Source organism: Hyla sarda, chromosome 1 (assembly GCF_029499605.1).
Source record: "Hyla sarda isolate aHylSar1 chromosome 1, aHylSar1.hap1, whole genome shotgun sequence".
NCBI lineage: Eukaryota > Metazoa > Chordata > Amphibia > Anura > Hylidae > Hyla > Hyla sarda.
In genome coordinates, this window is record NC_079189.1 from 238,532,363 (window position 1) to 238,553,955 (window position 21,593).

The window sequence follows — 21,593 nt, forward strand, 5'->3', positions numbered from 1 at the left end:
ATAGGGAAAGGTGCAACAATCGATTATAGCAATCTTACCAGGATACGATGGGGAGGAGATGGAAATGGGTAGCTATAGAGGCAGGACCCAGTGATTAGCAGGTCTGATATTCGAATCCTCCCCTGAGAGGCACTTTTTTTTCCTTACTGCTGTTTCCTCCAGCCTGCTGTTCCTGTAAGTTTATCCATCAGTGAAACAGCATTGTGTGAGATTGAACTAGTACAAGCCTTAATCCAAGATTATCTTTGTACAGGACATAATGGAAGACGCACTGCTGATTCTTTCTTAAACCATTGCCAGAGTTTTTGTTTTTTTTCTTTCATTTTTTTTTTTAACACTAAAAGTCATTAATTTACCACACACTCCCATCACCATTTCTGTGAACCTAGACTTATTTATAGCAGAAATTATGATAGGGAGGGAAACAAAACTGTTACAAATGTTACAAGGGATAAAGCAACAATATGTGAAATATTGGCTTCATAATGTTAAGGTTTCTATACTGCATGCAATGTGGCTGAAACACAAATCACAGAATAGCTGATCTGAATAAAATGCAGCCAAAGACTGCAAGCATGCGACATATTTGCCCAGATTCTGCAGACTAATACAAGATAGAAGTGGGAGGGAATTTGCTAAATCATGCTGGAGCTTTGAAATCTTAAGGCATTTTTTACTTTTTGAGCTATTTGGGCAGTTAAATCAGGTATGTACTGTATAATATTGGTATAATAAATGTATGGATAGATACTGTGAATAGATAGATAGATAGATAGATAGATACAGATAGATAGATGTGATAAATAGATAGAGAGATACAGATAGATAGAGATAGATAGATAAATAAATAAATAGATACAGATAGATAGATAGATAGATAGATAGATAGATAGATAAATAGACAGATAGATAGATAGACAGACAGATAGGTAGGTAGGTAGGTGAGATAGATAGATAGATAGATAGATAGATAGATAGATGTACTTAATATACAGTATGTGGAGACATGAATGTACATGTGACAATTAATTGAAGATATATATCTAGATAGATAGATAGACAGATAAATAGATAGATAGGAGATAGATAAATAGATAGATAAATGTGGGGGGAGTGGCTACCTCCATGTTGGTTCCTGCACCCCACCCATCTTATAAGGTGCTGGATGTCTCAGACCTTACAAGCCTGGTAACTGACTGCACAGAGGCGCATAGTGTAGGGTCCGTCCCAATGAGGTCACATTATCACCTCACTTTTTCATTTTTCATTGTATATAGCATTTCATGTTTTATCTGTATCCTTGTGCTAGCAGTGTGCTGTTCTATTCTTCTGCTTGTAGATAGATAGATGGATAGATAGATATGAGACAGATAGATGGATAGATAGATAGATAGATATAAGATAGATAGATATGAGACAGACAGAAAGAGAGAGAGATAGATAGATTTGGGTTTTCCTGAATTGTTCCTCAAATGTATTAAAGGAGTTTTTCAGCAAAGTAGTGATGAGCGGCATAGGTCATATTCGAATTCGCAATATTTCGCGAATATTTGGATGAATATTCGTCCTATATTCGCAAATTTTGCATATTCGTTCACTTCTTTTTCCATGCGAAATTCATAATAAAATTAGCAAAATGCGCATACTCGATTATATCTTTCAACTAATTACTTTCCTATTGGTTGCTAGGGAGGTTGCTAACCTCTGACAACTGTAGTTGCATCCTTCTCATTGGCCCACAAGTTAAAAGAAGGGAGGGATCAGTGTCCTCTGGAAGTGCCGATATTCGCATAATTCACCTTCTTTGGACCACAAGCTGGAAGCAGGGAGGGATGATCACTTTTTATTTACACAGTACTCATCATTGTGATGTGTACTGTGAAAAAAAATGAATATTCGTCATAACAAATATAATTTGCGATATTCTAAATATTTGCAAAATCGCAAAGTGCCGATATTCGTGAATAAAATTTGCTATTCAAATATTCGCACTCAACACTATGGATGGCCTTTTCTACATCAGTTATACTTGGTCATTCTTATTCAAGTGAACAGGACAACACTGTAATACCTTGCACTGCCACTATGAATTGTACAATTCTTTTGGCTTTTTTTTCCCCCCAAAACTTTTTTTAATTGAGCACATCATATATTACATAGTATCGAATGAGAAAATTAGATATTAATGGCCTATGCTGGGATGTGACCTATATAGCTTGGCAAGCTATGACAATAAGTTATGATTCTTACACTCCTACAGAAGATATGATATTACAATTACATTGTGCTATAAGACAAAAAAATCTGTGTTGCAGCAGTCAAAACAATGCAAGCAAAGCTACACAAGCAGTATATAGCAGTATATAGTTATACAACAAATAAATGTACTTACAAAAACAGCAATATCTGGATTACGTAAGAAGAATTATTTTTTGATGTTTTCAGTCAATTTAAACTGTTTTGATTTAGCTAAGTCATTCTGTATGTCCCCCAACAAAACTGAGAATGTCACAATAAAAAAAATAATAAACTGTATAAGGATTTTGTTAATGGTAACTTCATTGTGACTTACGGGTGTGGTTTTATCTACCAATACCTGATGTTAAGATATGTAACTAAAAATAATCTTAGTATGTAGAGCAAAACAACAGTGACCTGGATTGGAAAGGAGACTACCTATAAAAGGGGTTATGCTTTATTTAAATATTTATTTACTATGTTAGATCACGCAAAACATTAAAAATGTTACTGGATTTGTTTTTTTTAAATGCTAATGTGTAAATGTGCTGTCACATATAAAATGATGCTAATAGGTTTTGACACATACATACATACAGATATGTCAAAAGTTTTGATTGGTCAGGGACTGGTTGTTCAGACCCCTACCAATCGCTAGATAGGTAATAATTTACTCCCTGGCTCGCTACAATTCCCATCTTGTTGCATAAATAGACTTTCCATAGAACCATGTTATGCAGAGAGATGAAGAGAGCAACACTCAGCTATGCATTTCTTCCAGTTCTATATACAGGTTGGTAGGGATCTAAACACCCAGACCCTGACTGATCAAAACTTTTGGAAATCTTACGGAAATGGCAAAAATATTTTAAAGTGACAGTAATATTTTAATGCTTGAGATGCTGACTGTAGCACAAACCAAAGTCAGACTTCTATGGGACCATCTGTTGATGGATCCCTGACTATTTGTATGCTGATTCTTCCATAAAGTACAACTTTTTATGGGTGTGATGATTCTCCTCCGTACTTTCTACTGCTGCTTAAGTACATGCTTATTAATGCTTTCTTTCCTTCTTAGAACATCCACCAACCTCAAGTGCTTATAAAAAGAATCCACTTTTGGTGCACCAATTCTAGGCCACACATTGGGACCAGCCAACTGTCTATTGTGTATGGGACCTCAAAACTCTACCCCAACAGAGGATGTTGGGGAGGTAGAAAGATTAGATTTCAATTGCCCAATCATTTGTTCTCAGAGAGGTAAGTTACCATGAGAGGAGTCTGACAGTTACTAACCTTTCCTTTCTCTAATGAGCATATGCTGAACATCCATATTGATGGAGAAATCAGGAGAGCCAAATGTTATCACATGTGTACGGTACGTGGGGCATTCAGCACATGAACATTTTAGGTGGATGTTCCAAGAGAGAATAAAAAAAAATCAATAAGGGGCGCCATATCAAGTATATAACAGCAATATCTAGGCACAGCATCTTTTTTATACATTACTTAGAACATCCTGTCTGCTAGCAAAAATAAACGAACCCTCTAGGGATTCATTTTCACCTTAAGGACTCAGCCCTTTTTTTGCAATTCTGATCACTGTCACTTTATGCATTAATAACTCTGGGATGCTTTTACCTTTTATTCTGATTCCGAGAAAGTTTTTTCATGACATATTTTACTTTAACATAGTGGTAAATCCCACATAGAATGAGGGTGCTGCAGGGAGATCTCAGGGGGTCCCAGCGGTGGGCCTCCCACGATCAGACATCTTATCCCCTATCCTTTGGATAGGGGATAAAATGTTTTGCCTGGAATACCCCTTTAAGTTTGAAGTGGATTTGAGGGGCCTTTCTGTGAGAAATACCCCATAAATGACCCATTTATAAAAAACTGTACTCCTCAATGTATTCAAAATGACATTCAGAAAGTTTGTTAACCCTTTAGGTGTTTCAAAGGAATTGCAGCAAAGCAGTAAAATTTTTACACTCACATGTACTTGTAGAGCCATTTTTTGAAGTTTTACAAGGGGTAAAAGGAGAGAAATCCCCCCCCCCCAAATTTGTAAAACGATTTCTTTCGAGTAAGTAAATACCTCATATGTGTATAAAAAACATGTGCCATACTATTTTCGAAACTACACCCCTCAAGGAACGTAACAAGGGGTACAGTGAGCCTTAACACCCCACAGGTGTTTGACGGATTTTCGTTAAAGTTGGATGTGTAAATGAAAAAACATTTTCTCACTAAAATGCATTTTTTCCCTCAAAATTTTACATTTTTACAAGGGGTAATAGGAGAAAATGCCCCCTAAAATGTGTAACCCCAACCCCCTTATGGTGCCAGAACAACAAAAGAAACGCCACATGGCATACTATTTTGGAAACTACACCCCTCAAGGAACGTAACAAGGGGTACAATGAGCCTTAACACCCCACAGGTGTTTTACGTCTTTTCGTTAAAGTTTGATGTGTAAATGAAACATTTTTTTGTTTTCACAAAAATGCAGATTTTACCCCATATTTTACATTTTTACAAGGGGTAATAGGAGAGAATGCCGCCCCAAATTTGTAACCCCATTTCTTCTGAGTATGGTAAAACCCCATGTGTGGATGTCAAGTGCTTTGCGGGTAAACTACAATGCTCAGAATAGAAGGAGCTCCATTGAGCTTTTGAGGAGAGAATTTGTTTGGAATGGAAGTCGGTTGCCATGAGCATTTGCAAAGCCCCACGGTGCTAGAACACAGAATTTAATAAGGGGTGCAGTGAGCATTTACACACCAATGGTGTTTGACAGATCTTTGGAACAGTAGGCTGTGCAAATGAAAAATTATATTTTTCATTTTCACAGACCACTGTTCCAAAAATCTGTCATCCACCTGTGGGGCTTAAATGCTCACTGTACCCATTCTTACATTACGTGAGAAGTGTAGTTTCCAAAATGGGGTCACATGTGGGAGCGTGCATTGTTCTGCCGCACACGTGGCTTTCAATTCCGGTCAAATTTCCTCTCCAAAAGCCAAATGGCGCTCCTTCTATTCTGAGCATTGTAGTTCATCTGAAGAGCACTTTACATCCACATATGGGGTATGTTCTTACTCAGAAGAAATAGGGTTACACATTTTCGGGGGCTTTTTTCCTATTTTTGCTTGTGAAAATGAAAACTTTAGGGTAACACCAGCATTTTAGTGAAACATTTTTTTTTTCATTTTCCCGTCCAACTTTAACGAAAATTTAGCGAACACCTGTGAGGTGTTAAGGCTCAATATACCCGTTGTTAAGTTCCGTGAGGGGTGTAGTTTTGAAAATGGGGTTACATGTGGGTGTTTATTTTTTTGCGTTTATGTCAGAACTGCTGTAAAATCAACCCCTGTGCAAATCACCAATTTAGGGCTCAAATGTACATAATGCGCTCTCACTCCTGAGCCTTGTTGTGCGCCCGCAGAGCATTTTACACCCACATAATGGGTATTTTCGTACTCTGCGTTACAAATTTTGGGGGTCTTTTACCTCTTGTGAAAATGAAAAGTATGTAACAATACCAGCATGTTAGTGTAAAAATTTACATTTTTTTTACAGTAACATGGTGGTGTAGACCCCAACTTTACCTTTTCATAATGGGTATAAGGAGAAAAAGCTACCAAAATGTTTTAGGCAATTTTTCCCGAGTACGGAAATACCCCATATGTGGCACTAAACTATTTCCTTGATATATGACAGGGCTCCGAAGTGAGAGAGCGCCATGCGCATTTGAGGCCTACATTAGGGATTTGCATAGGGACGGACCTAGATGCAAGAAATACACTTGCCTCCTCCACTAAAATTACCCTACGTCAGTGTTTCCCAAACAAGGCGCCTCCAGCTGTTGCATCCGTGCCGTACCAGAAGTTTTTCATTTTTATTGGGGGGGAGGTAACTGTGTAGGGGTATGTGTATATGTAGTGTTTTACTTTTTATTTTGTGTAGTGTAGTGTTTTTAGGGTAAATTCACGTGGGCGGGGGTTAACAGCAAGTTTCCCGCAAGGAGTTTGAGCTGCAGCGGGAAATTTGCTACATCTCAAACTTGCAGCGCGAAACTCACTGTTAACTCCCGTGTGTGTACATTCACATGGGGGGGGGGGGGGGGGGGGGGTTGGCAAACCTCCAACTGTTACAAAACTACAACTCTCAGCATGCACTTTGGCTGTCCATGCATGCTGGGGGTTGCAGTTATGCAACAGCTGGAGGCACACTGGTTGCAAAACACAGAGTTTGTTACTTAACTCAGTGTTGCAAAACCAGTGTGCCTCCAGCTGTTGCAAAACTACAACTCCCATCATGTTCGGTCTATCAGTGCATGCTGGGAGTTGTTTGCAACAGCTGGAGGCACGCTGGTTGTGAAACACTGAGTTAGGTAACAAACTCTGTGTTTCACAATCAGTGTGCCTTCTGCCGTTGCAAAACTACGACTCTCAGCATACACAAACTACCAAAGGGCATGCTGGGACTTGTAGTTATGCAACAGCTGAAGGCACACTACTGCAACTTCCAGCATGCCCTTTGGCTGTCTGTGCATGTTGAGGGTTGTAGTTATGCAACAGCTGGAAGCACAAACATGTGCTTCCAGCTGTTGCATAACTACAACCCCCAGCATGCACAAACTACCAAAGGGCATGCTGGGAGTTGTAGTTGTGCCTTCTGCTGTTGCTTAACAACAACTCCCATCATGCCCTTTTGTGCATGCTAGGAGTTGTTGCTAAGCAACAGCAGGAGGCCAGCCTTACCTCCTCCTGCCGTCACCGCCGGTGTCTCTGCTCCTGGGGCCCCGATCCCGCTGCCAATGCCAGGGATCAGGGGCCCCACGCCAGATAATGAATCCCAGCACCTGCTCTCACCCTCCAGAATAGGGGCAGAGTGGGTGTCGTTACAAGACACCCCCCACAGCAGGAGTCCTGATTGGTCATCCAGTAACGGCTGATGAATCAGGACGATTGTGAGGTGCCACCTCACTACTGCTGCTAAAGGGTGATAGGTGCTACCTGGAATTGCCGTAAATCACCAATCAGAATTGATTGGCGATTTGCGGCGATCGCTGACATGGGGGTGTTATCAACCCCCCAGGCTTTGTTACGGGATGCCTGCTGAATGATTTCAGAAGGCATCCCTGTCAGGACTGGAAATACAGGTACGCCCTGAGTCCTTAAGGATCGTGGATGCAGGGCGTATGCATATGCCCTGCATCCCCAAGAGGTTAAAAACCATCACATATAAAATGTACCTGCCTATTTACATGGTCTCTGATTTACATTAGTGAAGGTCATTGTTTGGTGACTTTTTATAACTGCCTATTATATCTTGCTGATACATTGCCCCTGTTCTAGTCATTGTGCATGGTAGAATGCTATGGTTTAAGTGGACAAGAGAAGATAGTCCAATCATTACCTAGTAGAACAGTTAAAATATGGATTGTAAAAAAGACTTCTTAATATAAAAGACCTCAGGGTGTCACATTCCAAAGCCTATTGGCATAGCGCTCACATCTAGCACAGACACTGTAAGGGAATGCCACACATGAACACGGGTTCATTTTCCAATTAATACACCCACTTGTATTTCACATCCTTTCCACACTGAACTAAAATAGACTCTGGTGTCATTACACCCTGTAGGTAGAACATCTCTGCACTAAACCAATGGAATCTGACATTATCCCATGAATAGCAGAAGATGCAAATGTGTTGTAACTAAATTGCCCACACACAATGTTTCAGAGAAGAGTGAAGGAATGTGCTGGAGTGGAGAAAAATGTAGTGAAATCAAAATGATATACACGCATTATCTAGCTTCTACAAAGACATCTGGATCCAGATCAGATAGGAAATAGAAGCCATTCACATGACATTTTGCTGTACACAACAGGTATACATTGGGATACCATGAAAAGGGCACTATGATGTACACTGTTGCATACCTAGGGCATAGCCATAGACATGCAGTCTACTTGTGACTTTGTTTCTTATGCTTTATGCTCATATATCTTTCGGAGATGAAAGTCAACGGAGATGAACATAAAATATAAATATATAAAGACAAGGCAGAAACATGACAACAATAAAGTCACAAACATTAAATCCTGAGTTTAAAGTATTCAAGTCAGATGAAACCATCTACTGGCCCATTTTTATTCTTGATCTACGGTAAATATAATGGGGGAGATTTATCAAAACCTGTGCAGAGGAAGAGTGGTGTAGTTGCCCATAGCAACCAATCACATTGCTTCTTTCATTTTCCACAGGCCTCTTTAGAGGCCTGTGGAAAATGAAAGAAGCAATGTGATTGGTTGCTATGGGCAACTGCACCACTCTTCCTCTGCACAGGTTTTGATAAATCTCCCCAAATATGTATGTATATATATATATATATATATATATATATATATATATATATATATATATAATTCCAATGGCGCAGCACTCCAGTAAAAAAAGGTGCATTTATTCACACATATCTCAATACAGCGCAACGTTTCAGCTCCTATGGAGCCATTATCAAGGCTTGATAATGGCTCCATATGAGCTAAAACATTGCGCTGTATTGAGATATGTGTGAATAAATGCACCTTTTTTTTACTGGAGTGCTGCACCATTGGAATTTTTTATCTACAAGGGACCCTGATCAGGTTTTTGGACCCTGGCACCCATCTTGCATTGGGACAGAGCTGTGCTGCAACTACTTCTTACTATATATATATATATATATATATATATATATATATATATATATATGTAGCTATGATGTCAAATGGTGATATGAAAGTCAGGAAGTCAGCTGAAAGAGAGAGGACTAGATGATGGCATAGCAGGTTGTTGCATGATACAGGATTTGCTGTGATATACCGTATGTATGGCTATCCTACCCTCTCATATTCTTAATGCAGGATATCACAAAACTGAGATCACATTTGGTTGATATGTTATCCCTGGCAGTCTTTAGAGAGGACAAGTAGTACACAAAAAATATATAAGTAAGCTACATAAATATAATCTATACTATTCTATTACATTATCTAATAGTGTGGGTGAGGGCCTGCAAAGTACAGTACTGTAATATAATACTCTCATATTGCAGGTTTTTCTGGAAATTATACATCTGTACACCAGAGTGAATAGTTGCGTAATGTCCTATCACTGCAAATAATACCACAGGCTACTATAAATCAAAAAACACTAATGTATTAATATTCAAGCTGCAATTATAAAATATGTTGACTTCAGCACTTGCAAGTAAGTTACATTTCATCCAATTTTCCACTTAAGACAATGAAGAGAAGAAGCTAATAGAGAGATAGATTATAGAGAATATCAAAAACTGTAAATTAATCTGAGTTGAGCTGAAAACATTGGGAAGGGCAGAGTAAGTGGACTTTGCCCATTAGAACAACCCCTGTGCATATGCCCTAGTAGAAAATATGGACATCATAGAGGGTGTGTTGTCTGAGACCCTCTAATATAGGTTTGAGCAGAAAGAATCACTTGAGAACTCAGTGGCCCTCATTTACTATTGCAAACTCGACATGTTTTGTTGGGTTGTGCGACAGATTCCGTCGCATTGCGCCAGAAATTCTGTCTGCGCCCAATTTTGTGCCAGAATTTGCTCCAGAATTGAAAAAACCTGACTAACGAAAACTAAAACTCAAAAAAAGGGGCGTGAAAAGGGGGCGTGGTCTTCAAAAAGGGGTGTGTTCCCGACATTTTCACAAAACCCCAACATATTTACTAAGGTTTCCACATAAAATGTGGTGGATTTGAGCTGAGGAAAACCCGACAGATCAGAGCATGTGTAAAAAAAGCAAAGTGTAGGGAAAGTGGAAAATATAGGGGAACCTTAGTAAATACCGTGGAAAAAAAAATTGTAGGGAGTTGAAACCCACAAAGAAAACTACACAAAACTCTTAGTAAATAAAAGCCAGTGTGTCCATGTTGTAGCTGTTTGTTAAACCCATGCCAGACACTAGCAGCACATGAAATTAGTGCAAAAATAATGAAGATTTATTGCATCATTCCAGTGTTATACAGGCTGCTTCTATATAACACTGGAATGATGCAATAAATCTTACTATTTTTGCACAAATTTTGTGTGCTGCTGGTGTCTGGCATGGGTATTTAGTTGTGGGCCACTCACCAAGGCTCCCAACCAGCGTGCACCGTTTACGTTTGGACTTTTTTAGTTGTACTGCTCTTCAGGAATTTTTTGTTTTTTAAAGCCATTTATTTAAATGGTTAAGATATAATTCTAGATTTATCCTGTAGTTGTCACTACAGAAGCAATGGGCAGATGTTCACAGTTTCCCCCAAGATGACAGCTAATCTCCAGGGGTCTCAATTGTTGGGTCAGCAGAAATCAGCTGCTTATCAGTGGGTACTCACTTACAGTGGGGTTTTCCAGATGGGAGAATCAATTTAAGTATATAATTCAATAAGAGCTATAATAAAATTTACATTGTGGTGTTAATAGCTGCTAAACAGAGGGCTAAACTAGTCATTTTTGTTTAGCTTATCGTTAGCTATAAATCCAAACTGTAACATGTATTTTAAAGGGGTAGTCCAGTCCTGAAAAACGTATCCCCTATCCTAAGGTAAGGGATAAGTTTCAGATCGTAGAGGTCCGACGACTGGGACCCCTGCGATCTCCTGTACGGGGCCCATCAGCCCGCGGGAAGGGGGCGTGTTGACCACCGCATGAAGTGGTGGCTGACACGCCCCCTCAATACAACTCTATGGCAGAGCCGGAGCGCTGCCTTCGGCTTTGTGCGGTGGTCAACATGCCCTCTTCCCGTGGGATGCCGGGGCCCTGTACAGGAGATCGCTGGGGGCCGCAGCGGTCGGACGCCCCGCGATCTGAAACTTATCCCCTATCCTTAGGAAAGGGGATACGTTTTTCAGGACTGGACTACCCCTTCAATATTTATTTTTTATTATAGCTATGAGCTCTATTTGAACACTACTTTTATCCCTAATTTTAAAATAAATTTCCATTTTGCTAGTCACTTTAAATGGACCGTGTCCCATGGTGCATGCAGTCCAATCCACATGTATCATGTTATAGAGCAGCTGGAGCTGAGCGGATTAATATATAGGTTTGTGGGAAAATTTCAAGGATATCTTGTCATTTATTCATGTTAGTCTCTGTTCATTCTGGGCTAAGTTGTCATGTGGGTGGGGCTAAACAGTAAATTGTACATATAGACAGCTGTCAATCACTGAATATGACCACCCACTTAACTGCATAGCCCAGAATAAGCAGAAATGGACATTATTATTCTGAAACTTTTGTAACAAAACTATATATCAACCTGTTAAGCTCCTCCTGCCCTATAACTTGATACATACAGAATAGACTGCATTTTCATTGTGAAAGGTTCCCTTTAAAGGTTTAGATATGTTTTTAGCAAAGGCAGAGAATGTCTACTTGCAGGTAAATGGAGTCTGCAGAGTCTTTTGCCTGGTACTCCTTGTACTGTATGTTGTTTCCTATGGCTCTGTATTATGGATATATTTCTCCCTAGTATAAATGTCTCTATGGCAGTATGTATAGAAAAGCACAGCATATCATTATCAGAGATTCATCAGCAATTCCTTAGTATAACATTAGTATTAGAATATAAGCCGAGGCCCCTCATTTCACCCCAAAAATCCAGGAAAAGTTATTGACTCGACTATAAGCCTAGGGTGGGAAATACATCATCCCCCCATGTCATCATCCAGACCCCGTCATCATCCCCCCCTTTCATCATCACCGCCTGTCAATCCCTTCATCAGTGGTCTTCAACCTGCAGACCTCCAGATGTTGCAAAACTACAACTCCCAGCATGCCCGGACAGCCATCGGCTCTCTGGAGGTCCGCAGGTTGAAGACACTGTGGCCTTCGTCATCATCCAGACACCCCCCCCTTAGTTTTCTCCTCCCCTCGGTGGGAAGGAAGGGTGAGCTGGTCCAAGCCATCTATGCTGCAGGGACCGTCCGGTCGGGAGGGTTAGTCGTTCCGGGCTGTCCATTTTCACCAGGGGGCCCTTTTTCTCCGCACTCCGGGCCTGCACCGGACTAGTGACGTTGCCTTGATGATGCACAGGGACGTTTATGCGCAGGCTGGGAATGAACGTCCCTGTGTGTCGTCGTCAAGGCAACGTCACTAGTACGGGGCAGGCCCGGAGCGTGGAGAAGAGCCCCCCCCCCCGATGGCTGTCCGGGCATGCTGGGAGTTGTAGTTTTGCAACATCTGGAGGTCCGCAGGTTGAAGACCACTGATGAAGGGATTGACAGATGGTGATGATGAAGGGGGAGGGGGAATGATGACGGGGGTCTGGATGATGATGAAGGCTGCAGTGGTCTTCAACCTGCGGACCTCCAGAGGTTTTAAAACTACAACTCCCAGCATGCCCGGACAGCCGATGGCTGTCCGGGCATGCTGGGAGTTGTAGTTTTGCAACCTCTGGAGGTCCGCAGGTTGAAGACCACTGAGAAGGGATTGACAGGCGGAGACATTCGAGTATAAGCCGAGGGGGGCGTTTTCAGCACAAAATTCATGCTGAAAAACTCGGCTTACACTCGAGTATATATGATACTTCCACCTGATAACAAGTCTCTTCATCAGAACATGCCTGATTAATAGAGAGTAATACAAAATGTAAGAAATACCAGAAATGCTTCTTATTTCATGCTCCTTCTGCCACATTACATACTGATCATTCCTATAGCCTCCAATAAAAAATCCAATCAGTCTGCAAGCTCATGTAGTTACAGGAAGTGGGATGCATAATTTAAATAGCTGCAGAGGCGATCTTACTTACCACTGCAGTGGCGAGATCCAGCTATTGGCAGCAGGAATCTTGCCAGTACATTAGGAGATGGAATAGAGTAGAATTATGCCAAAAAATAGCATGGCAATAACAATTATTAATACTAAAAAGTGCAGCCCTCACCTGCAGTATCTGCCAGCACAATGCAGCTCTTTCCAAAAGGATTCTGCAAGTCACGGTTAACGCTTTCATGCCATATCTTAGAAAATACTCCTGACTCATTTTATATGAAAGATACACAGCTCTACTTTTTAAGCTTTACTATATGATAAAAGACCATACAGGGTAATCCTTAACCGGGGGTCTAAGCTACAGGAATCATTCTAACACTGGTATTAACCCACTGACTGCTTTAGGTTTAGGATGACTCATCAATAGTTAAAAAAAATCCTTTACAAAAAGAACAGTGGTCTCCAAAAATAGGACCCTCAGATGTTGCAAAACTACAATATCTAGCGTGTTGAAAGTTGTAGTTTTGCAACAGCTGGAGGATTGAAAACCACTGACCTAGAAGGTCCAGTAGCGGACAACCCTATCTGACAGTACAGTGGTCCCTCAACATACGATGGTAATCCGTTCCAAATGGACCATCGTTTGTTGAAACCATCGTATGTTGAGGGATCCGTGCAATGTAAAGTATAGGACAGTGGTCGACAACCTGCGGACCTCCAGATGTTGCAAAACTACAACACCCAGCATGCCCGGACAGCCAACGGCTGTCCGGGCATGCTGGGAGTTGTAGTTTTGCAACATCTGGAGGTCCGCAGGTTGAAGACCACTGGTATAGGAAGTTGTACTCACCTGTCCCCGCCGCTCCGGACCATCACAACTCGTCACCACTGCCCTGGATGTCGCCTTCCATCCCTGTCGCCGCGTCCCCGAGGTGTCCCCAATGCTCCGGCAAGGCCTCTGCTTCCCCGGCATCTTTGCTCTCATGCCGCACCTATTGGATGACGGGACGGCGTGCGCAGCGACGTGATGAGGACGATGGAGATCGCCGGCGATGCAGGGGATCCCGAAGAGGACGCGCCGGAGCCCCGAGGACAGGTAAGTGATCGTCAGTGGACCACACGGGGCACCGTAAACGGCTATCCGGTGGCAGCTGAAGCAGTCTGCGCTGCCAGATAGCCATTTATGCGATGGCCCCGACATACAAAAGCATCGTATGTTGATGCTGCCTTCAACATGCGATGGCCTCTGAGAGGCCATCGTATGTTGAAATGATCGTATGTCGGGGCCATCGTAGGTCGGGGCCATCGTAGGTCGGGGGGTCACTGTATAGTGGGTTACTTGCTCATGGATCATTTGTAGTTTTGGAAAACTCCATAAGTAACCTTACTATCATATTGGCAGTAAGATTTGTACTATTAAGGCGGCAAATAGTTAAACAGAAATTTAAAGGGCCATGCAATTCTTCTGTATAACTGCATATTGAGGTCTGTTTGTTCTGCTATGCCATTATTATGCCCGTTATGAGATTTGAGGGGTGTTCTAAGTCTTATGGAATATACAATTCTATACTATACCTACATTGCTTTTTTGTTTGTAGTGTTTTTTCTCCCTTGAGTGTCATTTTTTGGGCCAGTGGCAGTTTTTCCAAAATTCAGCAGGCTATAGAGCTGCCATTTTATCACCTAGTTTATAGCATGTATTTTTCCATAGACCTCCATTGGTTTTTCTTATTGCCAGCTGTATCACATGTATAGATGTGCGTTTGCATTTTTTGTGGCATTCTTTTTTACATTCTTCAATCCTTGAATCATATGATCAAAGAATCAAGGGGCTCGTCATGCTATTTGTACTGATAAAATCCGAGGTTCTGATATGAGAGGTGCTGTAGAAATATCTATATAGCGTATGTCATACTACTTGACTATTCTTGGCCTGCATACATGTTTGTAGATGATAAAACTAGGCTCTATTTGTCTTAGTAAATAGTGTGGGGAATCTCAAGTCATATATTTGAGGTGACTAAGAATGTAATCCTTGGCTAATATACTGAGTTAGAAGGACAAGAATGTTAAAGGGGTACTCCGGTGCTTAGACATCTTATCCCCTATCCAAAGGATAGGGGATAAGATGCCTGATCGCGGGAGTCCCGCCGCTGGGGACCCCCACGATCTTGCACGCCGTGTTCGCTTCGGGTCTGATTACGGGCGATCACAGGGCGGGCGGCGTGTAACGTCACGCCTGCGCCCCCGTGTGACGTCACGCTCCGACCCTCAATGCAAGCCTATGGGAGGGGGCGTGACTACATGACGTCACACGCCGCCCGCCCTGTAGTCGCCGGTAATCAGTCCCGGAGCGAACACGCTCCGGGGACTGATTACAAACAGGGTGCCGCGTGCAAGATCCCAGGGGTCCCCAGCGGCGGGACTCCCGTGATCAGGCATCTTATCGCCTATCCTTTGGATAGGGGATAAGATGTCTAAGCACCGGAGTACCCCTTTAAATAATTTTACATTTCATTTCTATCTTTTGTAAGTATATAGAAGCCATTATGTAGACAGCCACATGACATTTATACCTATAGTTTATATCATTAAAGTGCAGCATTTACCCCCTCTAACTTTGCCCAGTATGTGAAAGCTGCTTAGTAGTGTAATGAAGGCGCACCCTTGGCTGCTTTATCTGTGCCTTTATGGTGCTAAAAACTGCTTTTGTCTGGATTCAGCAATAGTCGTGTAGGTGTGGCAAGGGGTCCGCACTTCCTCAGGGTCTCCACGCCTCTTTACTTTACACCTGCACTTGGCGATTGATGATACACAGGTCCCCAGCACATGCGCTGTCATAATCTCTTTTATGGCACACAGCGATATGTCACAGTAAGCACTCGCTCCCTCTAGGGCCCTCGAGGGCTAGCTGCAAATGCCTCCTAAACAAAACTGCCTATTTTCCTCCTTCTTTCTTTACACTCTGCCGGCAATGCGTTGGGAAGCCTCTAGTGTTTGGAATTCCTCACACATTGCCGGCAGTGTGTGAAAAAAGAATGGGCACTGGTTTTATTGGCACTTTTAACTGCCCCTTGTTTTTATATGGCGTGTAAGTATCAGTACGCTTCACAGCCAGTATTGTAAGATAAACATTACACGCACACTTGGAGCAGGCTAATGTATTACAAGAGATCTCCTTGACATTTCTTTCTTCTTGAGTATACTTGTTTTATGAAAAAAATGTAGGAATGGATTTCATATAAAACAATCTACTACTATTACTACTACTACTTTAACTACAATAACTACTTCTACTACACATCCTACTACCTACTGTATTTTTCGCCCTATAGGACACACCGGCGTATAAGACGCACCCAATTTATAGGTGTAAAATCTAAAAAAATAAAGATTTTGAACCCAATAGTGGTCTTCAACCTGCGGACCTCCAGATGTTGCAAAACTACAACTCCCGCAAAACTACAACGGCTGTCCGGGCATGCTGGGAGTTGTAGTTTTGCAACATCTGGAGGTCCGCAGATTGAAGACCACTGCATAGGAGGTAATATTCACGTGTCCCCGCCGCTCCGGACCCATCACCGCTGCCCTGGATGTCGCTCCATCGCTGTCGCCGTGTCCCCGTCGCTCCGGAACGTCTCTGCTGCCGGCCGGGTATCCTCACTCTACGTCGCCGCCATCACGTCGTGACGCACGCCAACGCACGTACGCGACGATGTGATGACGAGGAAAGAGAGCGCCGGCCATACAGGGGATCCCTGAACGGAGAAGACACCGAGGAGGTAGGTAAGGTCCCTCCCGGTGTCCTGTAAGCACTAACCCGGCTATTCAGTCGGGCTGTTCGGGACCGCCGCGGTGAAATCGCGGTGGTCCCGAACAGCCCGACTGAACAGCCGGGTTAGTGTCACTTTCCCTTCAGACGCGGCGGTCAGCTTTGATCGCTGTGTCTGAAGGGTTAATTCAGGGCATCACCGCGATCGGTGATGTCCTGTATTAGCCGCGGGTCCCGGCCGTTGATGGCCGCAGGGACCGTCGAGATAGGGGTGTATTCACCGTATAAGACGCACCGACTTTCCCCCCCCAGTTTTGTGGAAGAAAAAGTGCGTATTATACAGCGAAAAATACGGTATGTAGAATTAATTATAACAGGTAAAGAATTATAATAATATTATTAAATAATGATTAATTCGTGTATTTATTTTTATATTGTAGAATCAATAGATCAATTCCCAACATCCTTTCGATATAGTATAGATTATTTTATGACCTCCTGCAACCAAATACCAAGTTATATAGACCACTATAAAGACATTATATAGTTTGCAAAACTGTATTTCCCTATGGTTACCTTCCCTTTTGTCTTCATACATGCAACTGACTGCCTCTAGTCATCCATGCTACAGGATTTGTGATGACCAACATTGGCCATATTCGAATTTGCGATATTTTGCGAATATATAGATGAATATTTGCCCTATATTCCCAAATTTCGTGTATTCGTTATATTTGCATATGTGAATATTCGCATATTTGAGGAAGAAAACAGTGAGGGGGTGGGCAACTTTACTATTGGTTGATAGGGATGTTGTTGATAACCTCTGACAAGTGTATTTGCATCATTCTAATTGGCCCACAAGTGAAAAGAAGGAATATGTGAATATTCACATATATATTGCGGAAAAAAAGTTAATATTCGTAATTTCGAATATATAGCGAATATATTCGCAATATTCGCAAATTTGCAATATTCGCGATAAAAATTCAAAATGCGAATAATCGCGCCCAACACTATACAGGATATAAAATGAAGTGCTATACACATCTGTTAGCAGCTACAGGGGCAGACATGGGAAATCTTATATACTCACAATGGCCATTGTGAAGCTTTGAATCGCACACAGCAGAAGCAATTTTGCTGCTAAAAAAGTAACTCAGGAATTACTGTTATGCTAAGGTATCCCCAAAACCAGAGGTATACTGTAAAATCTAAGGGGAAATTTGCTCGGGGCAAAAACTAAAACTATTTTACAGACGCAAATTACATTATTGCAATACAATAATCTATACCTGATTGTATTCTCTCATTAGGAAACTGCTTTACTTACTGTTCACTTTCTGGGCACAAAGATTTCAAACCATAAAAGATACAACGAACAGAGCAATGGCAATGTATGGACAATAACACACTGAGTTAACTGTATTCCTGCCATGGGCTTCACTTCAGTCAGCCGCAAGATAAGATATAGTATGTTTTACAGAAACACCACCAGGCGACTTCCACCGCCAAGTATCAGTTTGCAATGTTTTTTCCTGCTGTCTATGTATAATGGATATACTGGCAGGAAGAGAAGTAGCCACAAATCTGCAGGTGACTCCATCTGCCCCATGTGGTCATCAATTAAAGGCAACCTTATTAAGGAAGGACATTCTATTGTTCAGCATCTACTTTCAGCACCACTAAGATGAACAGCACCCAGCTGACCTACATATCCTTTTACTATTAGTTGCTATGACTATTAGAGGGAGGGTTAGACATTCGATCTTACAGCATCAACTGGGATAAAATAGTATCTCAGCACACTGCACTGTTCTATAAGAGCAGACGATACACTCAGGAATACTTAAGGACTATCTTCTCCTTGAACGTCATAGCGTCTTTTATTTTTCGATTGTGTGAAATTAACCATATAGATATATTATTGCAAAGTACTTTTATCATTTACACAGTTATAATAACAAAATGTAATATATGTTAGCACTGGTGAAAATACTATGTAATGTATATTCATAGTATTGGATATTAAAATGTGATCGGGGGCCCTGGACTCCCAGCAGATTAATGAAGATGTAATGTGTTTGTACATCTGTGTGCAGCTGTTGCTGGTATTACAGCTAATCCATGTGCCAATGGTCAGATACATTCATAGGCCATCAATGTATTTTCTCAGAAAAGGTATTTTAGGTTCACATGTATTTCCTTGTTCGACATCAGGTTTATAAAAAAAAAAATACATATATATATATATACTGTGTAAAGTAAGTTGCATTATATTGGAAATGTGTTGCTGTGATTTAATAAAGGGGTGTTACGGAGCCTTAATTTTACACTTAGAGTTTAGGGTGGAAAGCTAAAGAAAAAATCCTATACTCCCCTGCAGCAGATCCCTTGTTGGTGCTGTTTTAATAATGCCAGTCCCAGCTGCCAAGCACTTCCTGGTCTCCTCTTGACAAATAGGATGTGTCTGCTCAGCTGGCTGTAGTGGTGTCCCACCACAGTCTGTAATTGTCTTGTGGCTATTTCATGTGTGGTGAGAGGAGACCAGGAGGAGCTTTCTAGCAGAGATTGGCTGCATCGGAATAGCAGCAGCAGGGGATCAGCTGCAGGTGAGTACCGTTTTTTTTTTTTTTTTCATCCCCTCCAGCTTTTTAGGTGTAAAATTAAAGCCCTAAAAATCCTTTTAATCCTGTTGGATTCATGCCATATAGTCATAGCTTCCCCAGCCTTTTCTGCTTACTTCTGAGTCTATACCACAGACTGCTGTTCTTGTAAGCAGTAGGCGTATTTGTGATTGTAATGCATTAGAAGCCTTATCATCTAATTTTCCTGATTGGTTTCAGAAATGCTTGTGTCCTGTCAAGGTCACATTGTAGATGATGCTGCAGTTTGGCAAGTCTCTGGTTACTCAGCATCATCACATCCAAGGAGCTTTGTGTAGAATAAATTATCCTTCTGTCTTGACAATGTGCCAAAAAAATCATTTTCAGCAGTGATGCATACTGGTTAGAAATATTAAGACGATATATAAAAATTATTTACTTCCAGACATTTAAGCTATGGCTAAGGAAAGAAAGGGGATGTAACTCACAATTTCAAGGGAAGTCAAATGACTATAGAAAACTATAGACCAACAGAAAACTAGCAACATATGATAACCCACTATAACAGAACTCATATGACCAAAAGAACATAAAATATCTTTCAAGAAAACAGTGTTCCTTATTTTTAACATTAAAAGGGTTTCTTGTTACGATCATGTCCTATGTCTTATGTACATCTTTGAGGGTAATAACCTAGTACAGAAAGACCCTAACAAGCAGTGGCTCTTGGTCTGGTGAAATGGATATTTCCATTTTTTAAAGGAAAATGGACAACAGGATCACCCACACTAAACTGAACATAACGCTTCTTACTGGGTGAAAATCGGTGAAGCTTTTCAGGAGATATTCATCTTGCTGCTAGTATTTTCTTAACTGCATTGGAGGCAGTTGTTTGTGCCATGCTTTCTCCTGCCCACTCCGGTGATAACCCCGCCCCCTTTTCTTGATAACAAAAATAGTCATCCCCCTTCCTCAGAAGGTCAGTAAAAGGGACAGAGTTATTGCCTGCTGGGGGAAAGGCTATCACCCTAATCGGGCAGGGGAAAGCATTGCACATACAGCAGCATCCACCTCCAGTGCACCTAAGAAGAATTTACAACATTAACAACAAGTTAAATATCTCTTCAAAGGCGGAACTCATTTTTACCCAGTAAAAAGCATTAGAAATAGGGTCACCCTCACTATCTACCTGTTTATTAAAGTTAGTGTGGGTGACCCTGCTAGGGGTACTCCGGTGGAAAACAATTATTATTATTATTATTATTATTATTATTGTCAAATCAACTGGTGCCAGAAAGTTAAACAGATTTGTAAATTACGTCTATTAAAAAAAAAAATCTTAATCCTTCCAGTACTTATCAGCTGCTGTAAACTACAGAGGAAGTTGTATGGTTCTTTTCTGTCTGACCACAATGCTCTCTGCTGACACATCTGTCTGTGTCAGGAACTGTGTCAGGAACAGAGTAGGAGTAAATCCCCATAGCAAACCTCTCCTGTTCTGAACAGTTCCTAACATGGACAGAGGTGTCAGCAGATAGCACTGTGGTCAGACAGAAAAGACCAATTCAACTTCCAGTGGAGCATACAGCAGCTGATAAGAACTGGAAGGATTAAGATTTTTTAATAGAAGTAATTTACAAATCTGTTTAACTTTCTGGCACCAGTTGAATTAAAAAAAAAAAAAAAAGTTTTCCACCAGAGTACCCCTTTAACCCATTCAGGTACACCTTCGGACCCTGGTATTTACCTGCTATGGGCAGCCAGGACCCTTTAAATAATAAGCCAGTCTTATGAGAATGCAAAGTGAAGAAAATGGGAGTCAAATAAACAGTCAGTGATTTAAGAGTAGACCAGTGCTCTGCAGAATAGAACAAAATAATAATGTAGAAATGACTTGATTCTGGCTTAACACTGACCCTTTGACTAATGTAAATGAATGTTTAGCAATACTAAGAGAACTCAATCCAGATAAAGTTGAGAGTTTGGTAAGAAAAAAAGAAGCCCCTTCTGAGGTAGGGCCCAGGAAAGGGCAACTCAATAGTAGCTCAGATGAACACTTTGAAAACTTTTCCTGAGCAATGTGAACTTCTACTTATTGTCATTCAAAGACCTTCTCTATTTTGGGTGAAGGATGTGATGAGTTATATGTTAAAGGGCATATTTTAGCCTTTTCTTCAAAATAGATCATT

The 21,593-nt window shown here is 41.3% G+C and overlaps 1 protein-coding gene across 5 annotated transcripts in view; it reads right to left on the minus strand.

The window, feature by feature from the left end:
* NRG1 (neuregulin 1) overlaps positions 1-21,593 on the minus strand; it is a 155,544-nt gene that overhangs the window by 75,055 nt on the left and 58,896 nt on the right. The window lies entirely within an intron of this gene.